Source organism: Scyliorhinus canicula, chromosome 15 (assembly GCF_902713615.1).
Source record: "Scyliorhinus canicula chromosome 15, sScyCan1.1, whole genome shotgun sequence".
Classification (NCBI taxonomy): Eukaryota; Metazoa; Chordata; class Chondrichthyes; order Carcharhiniformes; family Scyliorhinidae; genus Scyliorhinus; species Scyliorhinus canicula.
The window spans coordinates 138647174-138663619 of NC_052160.1; the positions used below are offsets into that span (position 1 = coordinate 138647174).

Below are 16446 nucleotides of genomic sequence, written 5' to 3' on the forward strand. Positions count from 1 at the left end.
GAAACTGAGTGTTAAGGGTTCTTTTCATAATTGAAACAACTGCTTGTTTCGTACAACATTTGGGAATTAAATGCCTGAACTACTAGCTGGGAATGGCTGAGTTTGTAAAGTATAGTTCATTACTATGCTCCACAGATCTTGTTGGATTCGCTGTTAGCTGATCTGCCTGGAGCAGCAGTGGAAGTGCCACGTCTGACCTCGGCATCGTTGAGCTGGGAAGAGGAGGATAGGGAAAAAAAAGCCGAGACAGACTCCCACACTCCGAACCATTATCTGTTGGTCCCAGCCGAGAGGTGCACATGGGTGAGCACTGACTGGGTGGTTTCAGGCCTGGCCCACCTCAATAAAGTCTTACGGTAGGTCGGAAAAACTGCTATCTCGGCTCACATGACTTGAAGGAGCTACCAGAGGGTAGCCACACCCTGTGGGACCGTATCTAGGCAGAAGGTCAAGCCCATTTAGGGACAAGGGGGCTGAGCTCTTCTTCATTAATGAGAATTTCAGCAATATATGGGGCATTTCTAATATTCCCAAATGTGTCATGAAAGTTACTTTCCAGAAAGCACTTGGGTCATTGATGGAAATGCTCGAACAAAACAATAGACCAGAAACTACTCACACTGTTGCTGGCTGGTAGATTTGACTGCTAGTGAGAATATTTTTTAATTCACTGAAATAAAAACCAGATAAAGCAGCTGTAAATCAAAGACAATATTGCTGCTCTAGCTGTACATAGTGGAACAAAGTTCAGTGCTGATCAACAAGGCAAACAACCGCAACAGATTTAAATCAGTAACGAGGGGAAAGATGCCGCCCAAATAACACGCATGGATATCATTGATTAGTCACAGTGTGTACAGAGTTTTTCGTACCTCTTCAAATCGATTTGGAGTTATTAGGGAGATAAATGTAACCCTGAAACCTAGCCAACAGAACACTATCCAGGATTAAATAGTAAGTGTATAAAATTCATCCAGGGAAATGGCTACACCAAATTAGAACACTGTGTGCTATTGAGCACCTTATTATAGAAATTCATCAGCTTGATGCCAGGAGTGGAGATTATAATTACAAGGAGAGACTGAGATACCGAGGCTATTGCCACTGAGGCAGAAATGACCAACAGAAGGTTTAATAGCGGCTCTTAACGTTATGAGCGAATTTGACAGGTGATCAGGGAAATAGGTATTTATTTGTAACGAGAAGTCGACTCTTTCAAATGGCCACTGAAAGAGTAAAGGGTTAATTTCTTTAGAGAGTTATCCATTATTAGTTCTTTATAATAATAATCTTTATTATCACAAGTAGGCTTACATGAACACTGCATTGAAGTTACTGTGAAAATCCCCTAGTTGCCACACTCCGGCGCCTGTTCGGGTCCACAGAGGAAGAATTCAGAATGTCCAATTCACCTAACAAGCACGTCTTTGGGGACTTGGAGGAAACCGGAGCATCCGGAGGAAACCCACGCAGGCACGGGGAGAACGTGCAGACTCCGCACAGACAGTGACCCAAGACCGGAATCGAACCTGGGACCCTGGCACTGTGAAGCAACAGTGCTAACCACTGTGCTACCGTGCCACCCTTTGCCAGACCAGGACGTGAAGCAGAGGCCATTTGATCATTCAAGGGAAAGGAGCTAAAGATTTGCAGGACAGGAAGGTGTGAGGAAAGAGCAGGATAGTGGGAATTATTGAAGTACTCTAGCGAAGGGTCAGTTCAGCCAACGTGGGCTGAATGGCCTCAGTCACTGCTGTAATTCTATGGTTTTACATCAGCTTTCAGGTGGCGTTAGTTCCTGGAAAAGCAGGAGTAAATTGACACTTCAGAAAAGGCTAAATCTCAACAAGGATTAGACCAATATCCTCAAGGGGAGGTTAACCAGTGCAGTGGTTTAAAATGAATGGATTGTGGGGGAGGGTACTGGATGAAGAATCAGAGGGGAGGTGCAAGGTGCGGATCAAACTGCGGGAGGCAAACAACAGAATGAAGGGTAGATGAGAAATAGAAGGGACAGGGTGGGGTAGGGGAAATGTGAGGCAGACTTAAGAGGAGTTCAGAGTGCATGTGTGTACAATCATGGAGCAAGGTATATGTGTCTGCTGAGCTGCAGGGACAGGTAGTCACATGGGATTATGTTATAGTCACAATAATGGAGAATCGGTTCAAACAAGAGGAAGAAATGGACACTTAATCTTGGCTGTAATGTATTCAGGAAAGGCACGGGGGAGGGGGGGAGGAATGTTGGGGGTGGTAATATTGATCAAAGATAATGTACTACAGCACGAGAAAAGGGTTGATGTAGTTAAGGGTTCAAAGATCTATTTGGTTAGAATTAAGGAGCTACTACACAGCTGTTTGTATACAACCGGCCACCAAACAATGGGAAGGAAATTCCTCATAATATCGAGTGGGAAAATAACAGTACCAAAAAGGGGAACCTTATGGAGGCAGGAAGCAATGGTTCAGATACTGAATAATACGTGGCAGATTAAATTTAATACAGGAAAGTGTGAACGTATTTATTTTGGAAGGGAGAATATGAGATAATGAAAACAAAATGGTACAGAGACCTGGGGGGGTGAGGGGGCCGGCAAGGGGGAGGGGTGTGTTGTAGATACAAGTCTTTGACAGGATAAATTGAAAATGCCATCTAATAATAATAATCTTTATTAGTGTCACAATGAAGTTACTGTGAAAAGCCCCTCGTCGCCACAGTCTGGCGGCTGTTTGGGTACACGGAGGGAGAATTCAGAATGTCCAATTCATCTAACAGCATGTCTTTCGGGACTTGTGGGAGGAAATCGGAGCACCCGGAGGAAACCCACGCATACATGGGGAGAACGTGCAGACTCCGCACAGACAGTGACCCAGGGCCAGGAATCGAACCCGGGACCCTGGCGCTGTGAAGCAACAGTGTTAACCGCTGTGCAACTGTGCCACCCTATTTAACAAGGCTAACAACACCCTTGCCCATTATAAACAGTGACACCGCGTAGAAAGGTTAAATTTTCTAAAACGTTGGGTTGATTAATTGCTGGTATGGACCGAGCTGGATCAGCATCATGGTTCAGGAAGGAGGGCTAGAACTTCAAGAAAATGCAGGAGACATTTACTAGAACGATACTAAAAAAGGTGAGTGACTTCAGTTACATGGAGAAACAATAAAAACCGTGTTCTCCTGAGGGAGACAAGGTTAAGAGAATAGAGGCATTCAAAATTATGAAGGGTTTAGTTATTAGAGTTTAAAAAAAGGAGACACTCTTCGCAATGGATGAAGAATCAGTGACCAGAGGTCACAGATTTAGGCTAATTAGAAGGTGATACAATGGAATTTATACAAGTTGTTCTGATCTGATAAATCTACCAAAGGGTCAGCACAGGAATGATGGGCAGAATGGCCTCATTCTGTGCTGTTTTCATTCTCTGATCTGATGCAGCCTAAACTTACCAATTGCATTCCCTTCCCTGTTTCCATCCTGGCCAATACCTAGCCCTCAACTGACATCACTGAATTAGATTACCTGATCATTGTCACATTGTTGTTTGTGGGATCTTGCTGTGCACAGGTTGGCTGCTGTGTTTCCTACATCACAGCAGCGATTGGCTGCAAAGCTTGTGAAAGGCACTATTTCTTTTTATAAATTTATATTGCCCAATTCCTTTTGTTTTGCAATTAAGGGGCAATTAAGCATGGTCAATCCACCTCCCCTGCACATCTTCGGGTTGTGGGGGCGAGACCCACGCAGACACGGGGAGAATGTGCAAACCCCACACGGACAGTGACCTGGAGCCGGGATGGAACCCGGATCCTCAGTGGCGAGAGACAGTAGTGCTAACCACTGTGCTACTGTGCCGTCCTGTGAAAGGCACTATAGAACTGAAGGTTTTCCTCCCGTTCCCTTCCCCGCTGAAGTAATGACACGCGGCTACACAAGGGACGGTGATGTTTCGGTATCGGTGGTCATGTGCAAGCCCAGATGGTGACTGTCAACGGGCTGTTGGTCTCAATCAGTGGGAGGAAGGGCAGGGTAGGAGAGCACTGCAATCGAACTAACTCTGTCCTCTCCCGTTGCTCACTAGATAATGATCAGGGGCTAGAATGACTGATTATTTTGCCCCTTCTCTGACCCCCCCCTTGAAACATTGAAGAAGCCATTTGTTGAAGATCCATCCCCGCCCATGGTGAGATTCACTAACCCAAAACACACTTGCCGACCTTTCCCCTTGTTCATCAATGCAACCAGAATGCAATGTATTTTATTGTAGTCGCCTTGACTGCAATAAGGGACTGGTTTAGCACAGTGGGCCAAACAGCTGGCTTGCAATGCAGAACAAGGCCAGCACAGCGCAGGTTCAATTCCCATACCAGCCTCCCCGAACAGGCGCCGGAATGTGGCGACTAGGGGCTTTTCACAGTAACTACATTGAAGCCGACTTATGACAATAAGCGATTATTATTATGATGTATTCAACTGACCATTGTATTGAACAGACTCCGTTGCTCAAGCTGCTGATGGAGCCCACCTTACCAGCCAGCACTGGCCCTTTGCACAACAGCATCCTCAGTGACAGCCCTGAGCTCTGTTGGAATCCAACTCCATAGGCTGCATGCAACAAAACTTCAAAAAGTCAGAAACAGCCAGAAGTATTTTCTCATTTGCTGCACAGGCAACAAATGGGTCTGGGATTCAGGGTTAAACACACTTGGGAAGGTAGTGGGGATGGTGGGGGGGGGGGGGGGGGGGGGGGGTTAATAGCATCCTTACTGGAGATTCTTCCCAAAGCTTTGGTCAGGGTGGCCTAAGAAATCCACGAAATAATCTCCATCTTTTGTCATTTGGTTTCTCCAGAACTTTTGGGGTTTTTATTGTTTGTGTGGGGGGGGGGAGAGAAAAAGTTTAAAATAGCATTTTAAATAATGCAACCCCACCCCCCAAAACAAAATCATTTAAACATTTGATGGGAAGAGAGAGAGATGGGAAGGGAGGTGTGTGTGTGTGAGGGGGTTGCAGGAGGAGATGCCATCCAATTCAACACGATTTAAGTCGATGGAAATTCACAGCAGCCGAATGAGCCGGGACTATATGAATGGGAGTGAAAGGCAGAGATCTCCAAGCTCAGCCATTGCAAACCGGTTCCCATGTGAAATACACCCAAACAGTCTGAAATTCAACACAAATCGCCAACTTTCCTCTACAAAGCCTAAAAATAAATCAGTGCTAGCCACTGCCCTCCCCGGCTGGCATCCCTTTCATACCCCCCCCCCCCCCGGGCTGGCATCACTTTCATACCCCCCTCCCGGGCTGGCATCCCTTTCATACCCCCCCCCCCTCCCCTCCCGGGCTGGCATCCCTTTCATACCCCCCCTCCCGGGCTGGCATCCCTTTCATACCCCCCCCCCCCCCCTCCCGGGCTGGCATCCCTTTCCTACCCCCCCCCCCCACCCCTCTCCCGGGCTGGCATCCCTTTCCTACCCACCCCCCCCCCCCTCCCTAGCTGGCATCCCTTTCCTACCCCCCGCCCCCCCCCTCTCTCCCGGGCTGGCATCCCTTTCATACCCCCCCCCCCCCCACCCCTCTCCCGGGCTGGCATCCCTTTCCTACCCACCCCCCCCCCTCCCTAGCTGGCATCCCTTTCCTACCCCCCCCCCTCTCTCCCGGGCTGGCATCCCTTTCATACCCCTTATCCTGCCGCCGCACTGGTGGGGAAAGTTGCCCCCCACCCCCCACCACCACCAACTTTTTACAATGCAAAAAAAGTTTCAGAGAAAGTTTTAGACGCGCGGGGGCGGGGGCGGGGGCTTTAAAGAAACGTTGGACTCCCTTCTTTTCTGGGAGATGTTGCAAGTCCTAAATAAATAAATAAATAAATAGAAAGCCGTGCACTGGGCAAGGCGGCCAGATTATTGTTTTTGTTTGCATCAAGACACAGAGAGAGAGAGAGAGAGAGAGGGTCACTCACTGGGTGCCCGCTGCAGCATCGCTCTCAGATGATGCGGGCTTCCAGCCCGGATCGCAGGATCCCCATCCCGATCCCGATCCCGATCCTCTCCTCCCTCCTTCCCGGAGCCGCCACAGCAGCGAAACTGACTGGAGCTCTGGGAGAGGGGGGGGGGGGGGGGGGGTGGGATACCAGCCGAGAGCACCGAGTCTGCGCATTGAGGGCGGAAGGAAGCAAGGCTGGGGAGGTTTGACAAGAGCCAAGGGTTTGTGCGTGGGTGTGTGTGTGTCGGGGTGGGGGCAGAGAGTGACTAACACCCCAACACACCCCCCCACACACACACACACACACACCACCCCCCGCAAATCAGTCGCCAATTTCAGTGGGACTTGACAAACTTTCACTTTGTTTCCTGCAGAGTGCTGGGGCTTTGAGAGATGGCAAGTTAAACACAATCAATGTTACCCCCCCCCCCCCTCAACCCAAAAAAGGGGCCAAACTTTGCACCTACTTTTCCTTTCAATATATTTTCTGTGTGTGTGTGTGTGTGTGTTGTCTCTGTTACAAGCTTCAGGGTGTTTACAATGTGCACGAAATTAACACGGAATATACACGAAAGGAGGGTCCAAAGGTTGGGGCTTTCGCGGGGGGGGGGGGGGTGGGGGGATATCTTTACTTTGTTCGGGACCTGTTCACATTCAAAGTTTGGGTGGCACAGTGGTTAGCACTGCTGCCTCCTAGCTCCAGGATCCCAGCGTCAATTCCTTTAAATGCTCTCTTAACTCGCTTTATGCTTCATGCATGGGTTTAAGGGGAGAGATACAAAAGCGACCAGAGGGGGAGTTTCTTCACACAGAGGGTGGTGAGCAACTGGAAGGGGCTGCCCGAGACAGGACCAATTTCTTTCCTTTAAAAAGCAGTTAGACAGTCACACAAAATGAAATGAAAATCGCTTATTGTCACGAGTAGGCTTCAATGAAGTTACTGTGAAAAGCCCCTAGTCGCCACATTCCGGCGCCTGTCCGGGGAGGCTGGTACGGGAATCGAAAGGTGGGTACAGAGGGATATGGGCCAAATGCTGGCAAATGGGGCTAGCTTAGTGATAGAAACTGGACGGCATGGACAAGCTGGGCCGAAGGGCCTGTTGCTAAAATTAATTTATTATTTTTTCTAGTTCACCGAAAACAACGTGGATTCATCGCGCCCCCTCCCCCTCTTTCCTCAAACCCCACCCACCCTCACACCCACGCTGAACACTTGCTGGGTTATATTCCTCTAGAATTTAAAATGATTCCCTTTTTTCTCCAAAAGAAAAATTAACCCAGCCATTGATGATTGGGCTGTCCAAAGGGGCGTTGGAAGCCAGTTCAGTTTGTAACTCTCTGCAGGGTTGGCTACATTCTCAGGAGAGGGAAGGTGTGGAGAAATCTGGAACTCTCTTCCCTTTGCCAAGAAACTGCTGAGGCTAGATCAATAGAAAATTGCGAAACTGAGGTTGGCAGGTTTCCATTCGGGAAGGCACTCTTTGTAGAGTTCAGGTGCGTAAATAGAGTTAAAGGTGCAGGTGGACCATGGTGTAATATGGTGTAGACTCAGAGATTAAATGGCCTACTCCTGTTATCATGTCCCTAACAGCAGGGGTTTGGCCGATTGGTTAGCTCTTTCAAAGAGCTCTGCTCAGGACAGACTCGATGGTCCGAAAGGAGCCTCCACGGGCCTGCGGGATTGTACCAGACAGAGGGGATGTGGCTTCCTGCAGTCAGATTGGCAGTTCTAAAATTTACGTCACCCTGACTTTTCTCTAAGATCAGAGATCTCCAGACGCTCGACACAAACAGCAACTTTTACCAACGATATCTGTAGGTTCTGGCTCCTGAATCCCAACTAGATGCCTGAGCCGTGACTTTCACTCTCTAAACTGCTTCTTCCGTGCTGTAAAGAGGGGATTGTGCATTGGCAGCGAGGCAGATTTGTGCATCTTTACATTTTCCAACATTAGCAACTGCATTTTAAAACATCCACTGCCAATGCCCTTTGGAGGGTCCAGATTAGGTGCTATACAAATGCAACATTTTGCTCTCTTCCGTGACACTAACAAATATACACCCGGCTGCTGTCATTTTCAAATATTCACTCTCTTCCTGGACAGAATAGTGGAAGGATTTTCAGGCTGAGTAACAGTTTGACCAGCCGTGACGTGAAACCTGCTTCTCCCAAGCAGGCCAGCAGCACGGTTCGATTCCCGTACCAGCCTCCCCGGACAGGCGCCGGAATGTGGCGACTAGGGGCTTTTCACAGTAATTTCATTGAAGCCTACTCGTGACAATAAGCCATTTTTATTTAATTTTCATTTTCGAGCTGTCACCTCTCTCTCTTCACTTGGCATCCTTGTTGTTCAAGTGTTGATAAACATGACTTATGCCATGTGATGACTATGGGGCAAGTCGAGGAGGCAGACCCCAATAACCATCTCATCCAGTGTGGGGATTGAACCCCCACAGTTGGCATTGTTCTGCGCCACTCAAGTCCTCTAGCCAGTTGACCCCTTTTAACTATCTGGTGGGGGCGGTTTAGCTCAGTTAGCTGGACAGCTGGTTTGTGATGCAGAGCGAGGCCAGCAGCGCGGGATCAATCCCCGTACCGGCTGAGGTTGTCCGTGAAGGTCCGGCCTTCTCAACCTTGTCCCTCGCCTGAGGTGTGGTGATCCTCAGGTTAAATCACCACCAGTCAGCTCTCCTTCTCAAGGGAAAACAGCCTATGGTCATCTGGGACTGCAGTGACTTTAACTATCTTTATGGCTGCCAATTGGGTGGTTGGCCTAATTTGGTAGGAGGGGTTTATGGACTCCCACAAACCATGCAAAAGGGGGACATATTCACCAGCGTTCCACTGGATGTCAAGCCAGGAGCTCCAGCCTCGGCTCACCAGGATTGTCTCGAAGCAGGATTCAAACTCTGCACCTTCTGATTCAGAGGCGTGGCTGCTGCCACTAAGCCAAAAGACCCACTCACCAATAAAGCTAGTGTGACCTTGGCAGATTTCCATTTTCGTGGCTATTGCAACCTGCTGTCAAACCAGACATTTCCATTAGCTTCTGCTGAAATTTCCATTTTAATGTCGTAATGCAAGGGGACAAATGTGCAAAAGCAGCTCTGCATCTGTCACCAGTGGCGCCCTGCTTTTTAATTTTCACTCAGTACTTATCCCAGAATTCTATTGATTATTTTGTTGATTATAAACCATCTTGCATCATAATGCAGACACACTGCTCGGCTCAGAATTTTATCATGGCAGGAAACTCACATGAGGGCAGTGGAAACGCTTTAACCATGTTTTCCAAGCATCCCTGATTAAGTCAAACATTGCCATGAACTCATGGGGGTCCCTGGCTTGTGATGGACCAAAATGGAGATGGCTCATTCGGGAAGGCACCAAACACGTTGAGATGTGAAGTCGAGCGAGTGTACAAACCTCCAATCAACCCATCTCCCCATCTCCCCAAAGCTTCACGCAGTACACCATGTGGCAGAGTCCAGAGACCTCACATTGGACATATCAACCATCTCAGAACTTATCAAACAGGACTGGAAGGAATTTATCCTCAATCCTGAGGGACTGCCTAAGCATGAGAAGATCATCTTGGAGAGTAGAGCGGTGACAGCACGGTGGCGCAGTGGTTAGCACTGCTACTTCACTGCGCCGAAGATCCGGTTTCGATCCCAGTCCCGGGTCGCGATCCGTGTGGAGCTTGCACATTCTCCCCATGTCTGCGTGGGTCTCACCCCCTACAACCCAAAAAGATGTCCAGGGTAGGTGGATTAGCCACGCTAAATTGCCCCTTCATTGGAAAAAAAAAGAGTTGGATACTCTAAATTTATTTTTTTTAAAGATCTTGGTACCACACCTTCAATCGTCCATGTGTGAGAGTCAAAACCAAGAGTGATGCCACATCACTCAAGAAAATTATGAGGTGTGCAGACCATGAAGATCTCGGAGTCCTGGGATCCAGGCACCAAAGTAAAAGCATCGTTGTGAGCAGCAACTCAACCACAAGAGTCCATCATCTCTTCTTGAAGGAAGGTTGTTAGAGTATGAATGAGAATATGTGACTTGCTGGTTGTACCCTGCACAATGTCCCTGTTATTCTTCTCAGTCAGCCACTGTCAGGGTCAAACTCATCAAACCATCTGGGTTCTAATCACAGTCATCTCTCTGAAGGCCATTTTTATTTTGTACAACATCTTCCCTAAATCTCTAATGTCAAAAAACTGCGCTATCCACACACAAACACATATGCAAATGCACACATTATAAATGTGATAAATTCCATATTCATCACTGAATTCTATAAAATGGAGTAAAATACTAAACCCGGGATGAAGAATGGAGAAGGCTGATTGGTGCCAAAGACCAAAATGGAGACAAAAGATAATGACAGAGAAAGGATTTCAAATGTTGCTGCAACCAACTGCAACAGAAGGTTTCTATGTCAAATAAATGAAATGAAAATCGAGTATTGTCATAAGTTGGCTTCAAATGAAGTTACTGTGAAAAGCTCCTAGTCGCCACATTCCGGTGCCTGTTCAGGGAGACTGGTACGGGAATTGAACCGTGCTGCTGGCCTGCCTTGGTCTGCTTTAAAAGCCAGCGATTTAGCCCTGTGCTAAACCAAGTGCACTATGGTATCCCTGTAGCCCAAAGATCATGTCACAATGCTAATAATGTGCTGTCTATGAACTTTTCAGTAGTCGTGAAAATGAAAGAAGTGTGGCTAGTCAAATCCATAGAATCCCTACAGTGCAGAAGAAGGCGATTTGGCCCATCGATTCTGCACCGACCCTCCGAAAGAACACCCTATCTAGGCCCACCACCCTGTCCTACCCCCAAAACCCCAGCTATGCTGCACATCTATCCCCATAACCACAGTTGACCTGCACCCATCTTTAGACTGTGGGAGGAAACCGGAGCGCCCGGAGGAAACCCACGCAGACACGGGGAGAACATGCAAACTCCACACAGTCACCCAAGGTTGGAATTGAACCCGGGACCCTGGCGTTGTGAGGCAGCAGTGCTAACCGCTGTGCCACCATGCTGCCCTTACCACTGTGCGACCGTGCCTGCAATAGTTCCATGGTGTTTTTGTCTTGTAAAATAAAAATTCCTGCTGCTATTGTACCATCAAAGTGAAAGGATGCAGTGAGTTATATTATCCGTGTCCAAGAATCCGGAATTCATAACCGACTGCGTTCGAAAAGCATCCACACATTGCAAAATACTTTGGGATTTCCCGAAAATGTGCTAAATCATTACCTAAACCTGTCCCTTTCCTGCAATTGAAGGCAAATGCAGAGATAAAGCTGACCACTTTCGCTAGCCACAATTCACCTTAAAAAGTAACCCATTCATAAAGGAGAATGATCAGCTCAGATTTGATAGTAATATAGAAATATTCCCTAACGCTGAAATTTCACTTTTTGTTTCAATTATTATGACCCTTTGTTAAATTCTACCCATATTGGAGAGGTTCAGGGAGGGATATCGGCAAAGATGTGGGTTGTGGGGGGTGAAACCCACGCAGACACAGGGAGAATGTTCAAACTCCACACGGACAGTGACCCAGAGCCGGATTGAACCTGGGACCTCGGTGCCGTGAGGCAGCAGGGCTAACCCACTGTACTACCGTGCTGCCCAACTAATCCCATTTTCAAGCTGGCCCATAGCCCTGGAGGTTGTGGGAACGCAAGTATATTCCACCTCCCTTCCACCTTCCCCTCCCATTGTTAAGTTCCTGTCTGTCTCACTCATTCTCACTCCCCTGTCTTCACCATGTTTTGACTGGACAATACTGTTTTATTAAAGGTATCCCGCGTAGCAAAGGTTTGTCCCCATCCCCACCACCACTCTGCCCCTACACCCGCCTACGTCCTATTAAAATATCAATATAGTTCACATGGAGTCTATAATACCTCCAGTAATTGACATCAGTTCACTAGGCAGAATCCAAGAGCAAAATAAGGAGAAACGTTTGGAGTATTCAATAAATCTTTGAAACCATGTTTATAAGGATATAATTTCTCTGGCTTTTGTCCATCTTCTGCCTTTGTCCATCTTCTCAATTACAAACCAAATAATTTAAAAATTGCTTGAATCACTCAATCATTAAATTGCATGAGTGAGTTTTCTGTTTACAAAGCCCGAGGAGTCAATCCTGTTTAAGCCTGCTACACATTGTACATAAACAATGGCAAATATCGACTCTCGGGTTCAAATTTATGTCAATGATACTGACCTGTGAAAGACGGTTCATGGAACATAATGAGCCGCAGGGCCCAAGGTTCCCAAAAGTATCATGTTCCTCAATTTGGGGAAAGTTTTCCAGAATTCATTGAGTCATTTTCATATGACATAGTTTTTGTGAGGGCCACAAAGAGTCCAACATGAGTCTGCACTAGTACTTTGTTCCTGTTCTTCTCTCTAGCCGGTACCTAACTGGCCAGTTCTATTGATATAACAGAAAAGGTTTATGATTACCCTGCCCCCTTATTGAGGGACCTCACATATCCCATTCTCCCGGTGGTTGCAGATTGTATCTTCTTTGTGCTCCTTATTTCAGCAGCAAACTGCTTATGGGCTTAGTTTCTGTTTTCTGATTGCTGCCCCTTCTGCTTCTTTGACCTGGAGTGAGGCGAGGCAATGGGGAGGTTTTGGCTGACCTGCTACCAGACTGAAGAAGGGAGAGGAGTGCTCCTCAGTGTCAGACGAAGAGGGAGAGGAGGAGAAGTGGCTTGGATAATACTGCAGCTACCTGGAAGCTGTGGGTCTGCTTGCTGTTGACCCTTCTGCATCTTTGACTTGGAGTGAGGCAAGGAGAGGCTTTGGCTGTCCTGCTACCAGACTGAAGACACGGAAGGAGTGTTTTCCCGCTCTTGCTGCTATGTTGTGGGGCGTCCGGTAATGCTTGTTTCTGCCTGACGAGTCCGCTGCTGGAACTGCCAGAGGGGGTGAGAGAGGAGGAGAGCCATGAGTGCTACTGCAACTGCCTGGGATTGTGTGTCTGCTTGTTGCTGCCCCTTCTGCTTCTTTGACCTGGAGTGAGACAAGGGGAAGGCCTGTCTGCTCCCAGGCTGAAGATGGGGGGGGATCTGTTCTTGCAGTTTGCTGGTACTTTTTGTCACAATATTGACTGTCTTTGACTGTTTACTGTTACATGTTTGGAAGTGTGAATTGCTTGCTGCTGCCTCTTTTATTCCTGTGACCCAGACCTTGAACTGGGTGGTGTCAAGTGATCAGATGCCAGTACTGCAGGAGAGGAGGGGTGGTGGCCCGATTCCACTGAACTTGAAAGCTGTGTTGGGATACCTTGTGGACTAATGATGACTTTATTGTGCTGGTGGCTATTTACTGCTCCCAGTTTGGAAGCCCTGCAAAATGTTGGTGCCTTTTTGTAGTGTTGCCTGTTTATATTTCATGTTTGGAAATGATATGCCTGATATTGCAATGCTGTTGTTTACTGTTTACTGCCTAGAGGCTGTGGACTTGCCTGCTGCGCCCCTCTTGCTTCTGATGACCTGGAGTTTCTGGAATCACTGCCAGTCCTGGAGAGGGGGAAGGAGTCGGCCTCTCTCTCTATCACTTCCACCATGTTCTGTGTGGTGTGACTTTTCTGATGGATTGATTTAGCGACTTTCTACCGATGTCGATCTACTGCTGGAGCTGCGGGAGGGAGAGATTTTGTACTGTCGATTGTGTATCGCTCACTGACTGCAGGTCATGTGTTTGTCAGCTGCTGCCCGCTTTGTCTGGCTTGGCTGCCAAAATGGGGTGCTCCCTCGCTCTTCTGTCATGCCCTGTGGCCGGGTGCTGTAGGAGAAAGAGGGAGTGGCAGGTTGATTCAGATGCTGGCCTCCTTATTGTATTGTTAATTGTCCACTGGGGCTGGTTTAGCACAGGAGGGGCTGGTTTAGCACAGGAGGGGCTGGTTTAGCACAGGGCTAAAGAGCTGGCTTTTAAAGCAGACCAAGGCAGGCCAGCAGCACGGTTCAATTCCCGTACCAGCCTCCCCGAACAGGCACCGGAATGTGGCGACTAGGGGCTTTTCACAGTAACTTCATTTGAAGCCTACTTGTGACAATAAGCGATTTTAATTTCATTTCAATTTTTTTCACTGTTGCTATTTGGAGGCCATGTGCTTACCAGCTGCAGCCCCTTTATCCCTGTCTTTGCCCTCGGAGGGGGGGGGGGGGCACTTCCTCATTTTTTCTCTGTGCTCAACGCCAGCGTGATTTTCCGCTGCATCGTCTTGTCAACCCCAGCGGCTTTCCGGTGATGTGATTCTGCTGTCGGGAACTGCGGGGGAGGAAGGGACCGACGGGGTTGATTTGGATGTTGTGCAAAGGAACTGTCAGTAAATTAAAATAAATCCATGAGCTAACCAATTTTCTCTAGCCAATAGGATCTGTGCAGGTTACAACACTGAGTAACCAACTGCAGTCACACAATGTGGCTCTATAAACTTTGTTTAGCTGATGCTCTCCTGAGACCAGAGAGTCAGCCTCATAGATTTGAATGTCTGTCTCCATATCACACAGCATAGGCCAATCGCTGTGCAAATTTGGTCCTGAAATTCAAACAGAAAGGGAAGGGAGCAGCATATGGAACTCAGTGATTCCAAATGGGGACAAAATTTGCAATGATAGTATAAAGAAAGAACTCCCATTTATATCGTGCCTTTTTAACATCCCAAAATAATTCACCAAGTACTTTTTGAAATGTCGTTACAATATTGTCAGGTCAATAAATGGAGTGACAAGTTTGCACACAACTTGATTGCACAAGTGGCAGTAAGGCAAATGACATGTTAATCTGTTTCCCTGGTATCCTCTGAGAGCATTCTCCGGCTCCTCTTCAAGTCGTGCCCTGGAATCTTTTACGACCTTGGAAGAGGCCAGAACGGGACTCGGTTTAACAACTCATCCAAAGGAGACGGCGTCGCTAACAATGCAACCACTCCTCAGTGCTGAAGTGTCAACTTAGATTATGTGGCTAAGTCCCGGAGAGGAACTTGATCCCGTGACCTTCTGTCTGAGAGGTAAGAGTGCTCCGTGAGTCACGCTGACACTTGCAATACTCTAGCAAGGAGGGGAGTTAGCCTCTGCAATTTTAAAATCCATCTTGAACTCAACTTTGATCATCTTCTCGAACTCTCCGACCATGGCATGTTGGCCGTAACATTTTATCCATAAAGCATCTTACTGTAATGTTTCTATAGTAAAATGCAACCTGTTGACCATAAAGATGATAGTTAAGGGAATGATGATAACACATTCCAACGTGTGAACCAATTGACTAACAATTAAGGTTACAACAGGAGATAGGGAGTCTACCTTGTCGTGGGTCGGAACGATTTTATGCAATGTTTTCGCGGCTGAAGAAAGACACAATATAATCAGCAAAACACAGAAGGTAATTTTGAATTTGAGTGACGTTGATTCAGCCCAAGGAAAAATGCTCTGCCAAGTGATCCCAGCTCACTCATGTGCCGCACGAGGTGGGAGTTTGGAATCAGTTTGAAGGCTTTGAGAGCTATTTACCTCCACTCTCCAATGCTTAGCCATTGCATCTTGCTTTGTAAGTTTTCAGGAACCATTCCATCATAATGTTCTCAATTTACTGGAACACAATGCATATACTGAATCAACCAAGTGACCGGGAGAAAGTTTACATCCACTCAGAACTATTTGAAACCCAATGCTGTACTTCTTGTTGTTCTTGCAGGTCTCGAACACTTACTTTCTATTTTGTTGAACATGAGCCCTGGAATGTTGGCATCGTGACACTCCCGACCATGTTTTTTAAAAATGTAAATTTAAATGATCCAATTACTTTTTTTCCAATTGAGGGGCGATTTAGCGTGGCCAATCCACCTATCCTGCACATCTTTGGGTCGTGGGGGCGAGACCCACGCAGACACGGGGAGAATGTGCAAACTCCGCACGGACAATGACCAAGGGCCGGGATTGGAACCCGGGTCCTCAGCGCCGTAGTCCCAGTGCTAACCACTGCGCCACGTGCTGTTCTTTATAACACCGATCATGACCAGTGGACACTACAAATTACTTGAAGTTGTAATTGTTAGAATGCTTAACAGTGCTACGATCACTGTAGAGACCGATAACTTTTGAAAAGTAAGACAAATTTCCCTGTGACCGACAGAAAGGATCACAGGGCCTGATTTCACTTTTACTGTAACAGACTAAAGTCAACACAGACTAAGCATTTCTTTTTTTTTTTAAATTTAGAGTACCCAATTATTTTTTCCAATTAAGGGGCAATTTAGCATAGCCAAGCTACCTACCCTGCACATCTTTGGGTTGTGGGGGTGAAACCCATGCAGACACGGGGAGAATGTGCAAACTCCTCACGGACAGTGACCCAGGGCCGGGATTCAAACCCGGGTCCTCAGCGCCGTAGGCAGCAATGCTAACCACTGTGCCACCGTGACGC

At 47.4% G+C, this 16446-nt stretch overlaps 1 protein-coding gene across 3 annotated transcripts in view; it reads right to left on the reverse strand.

Moving 5' to 3' along the window:
• slc45a3 (solute carrier family 45 member 3) overlaps positions 1-16446 on the reverse strand; it is a 231883-nt gene that overhangs the window by 151153 nt on the left and 64284 nt on the right. For 2 of the 3 annotated variants that reach the window (XM_038819357.1, XM_038819356.1), the window contains exon 1: positions 5965-6099. The exons of the other annotated variant lie outside the window; for it this stretch is intronic. The gene's annotated coding sequence lies outside the window, so the exon portion shown is untranslated. Of the gene's footprint in view, positions 1-5964; positions 6100-16446 lie in introns of those variants that run through there. 3 annotated transcript variants of the gene reach the window in all.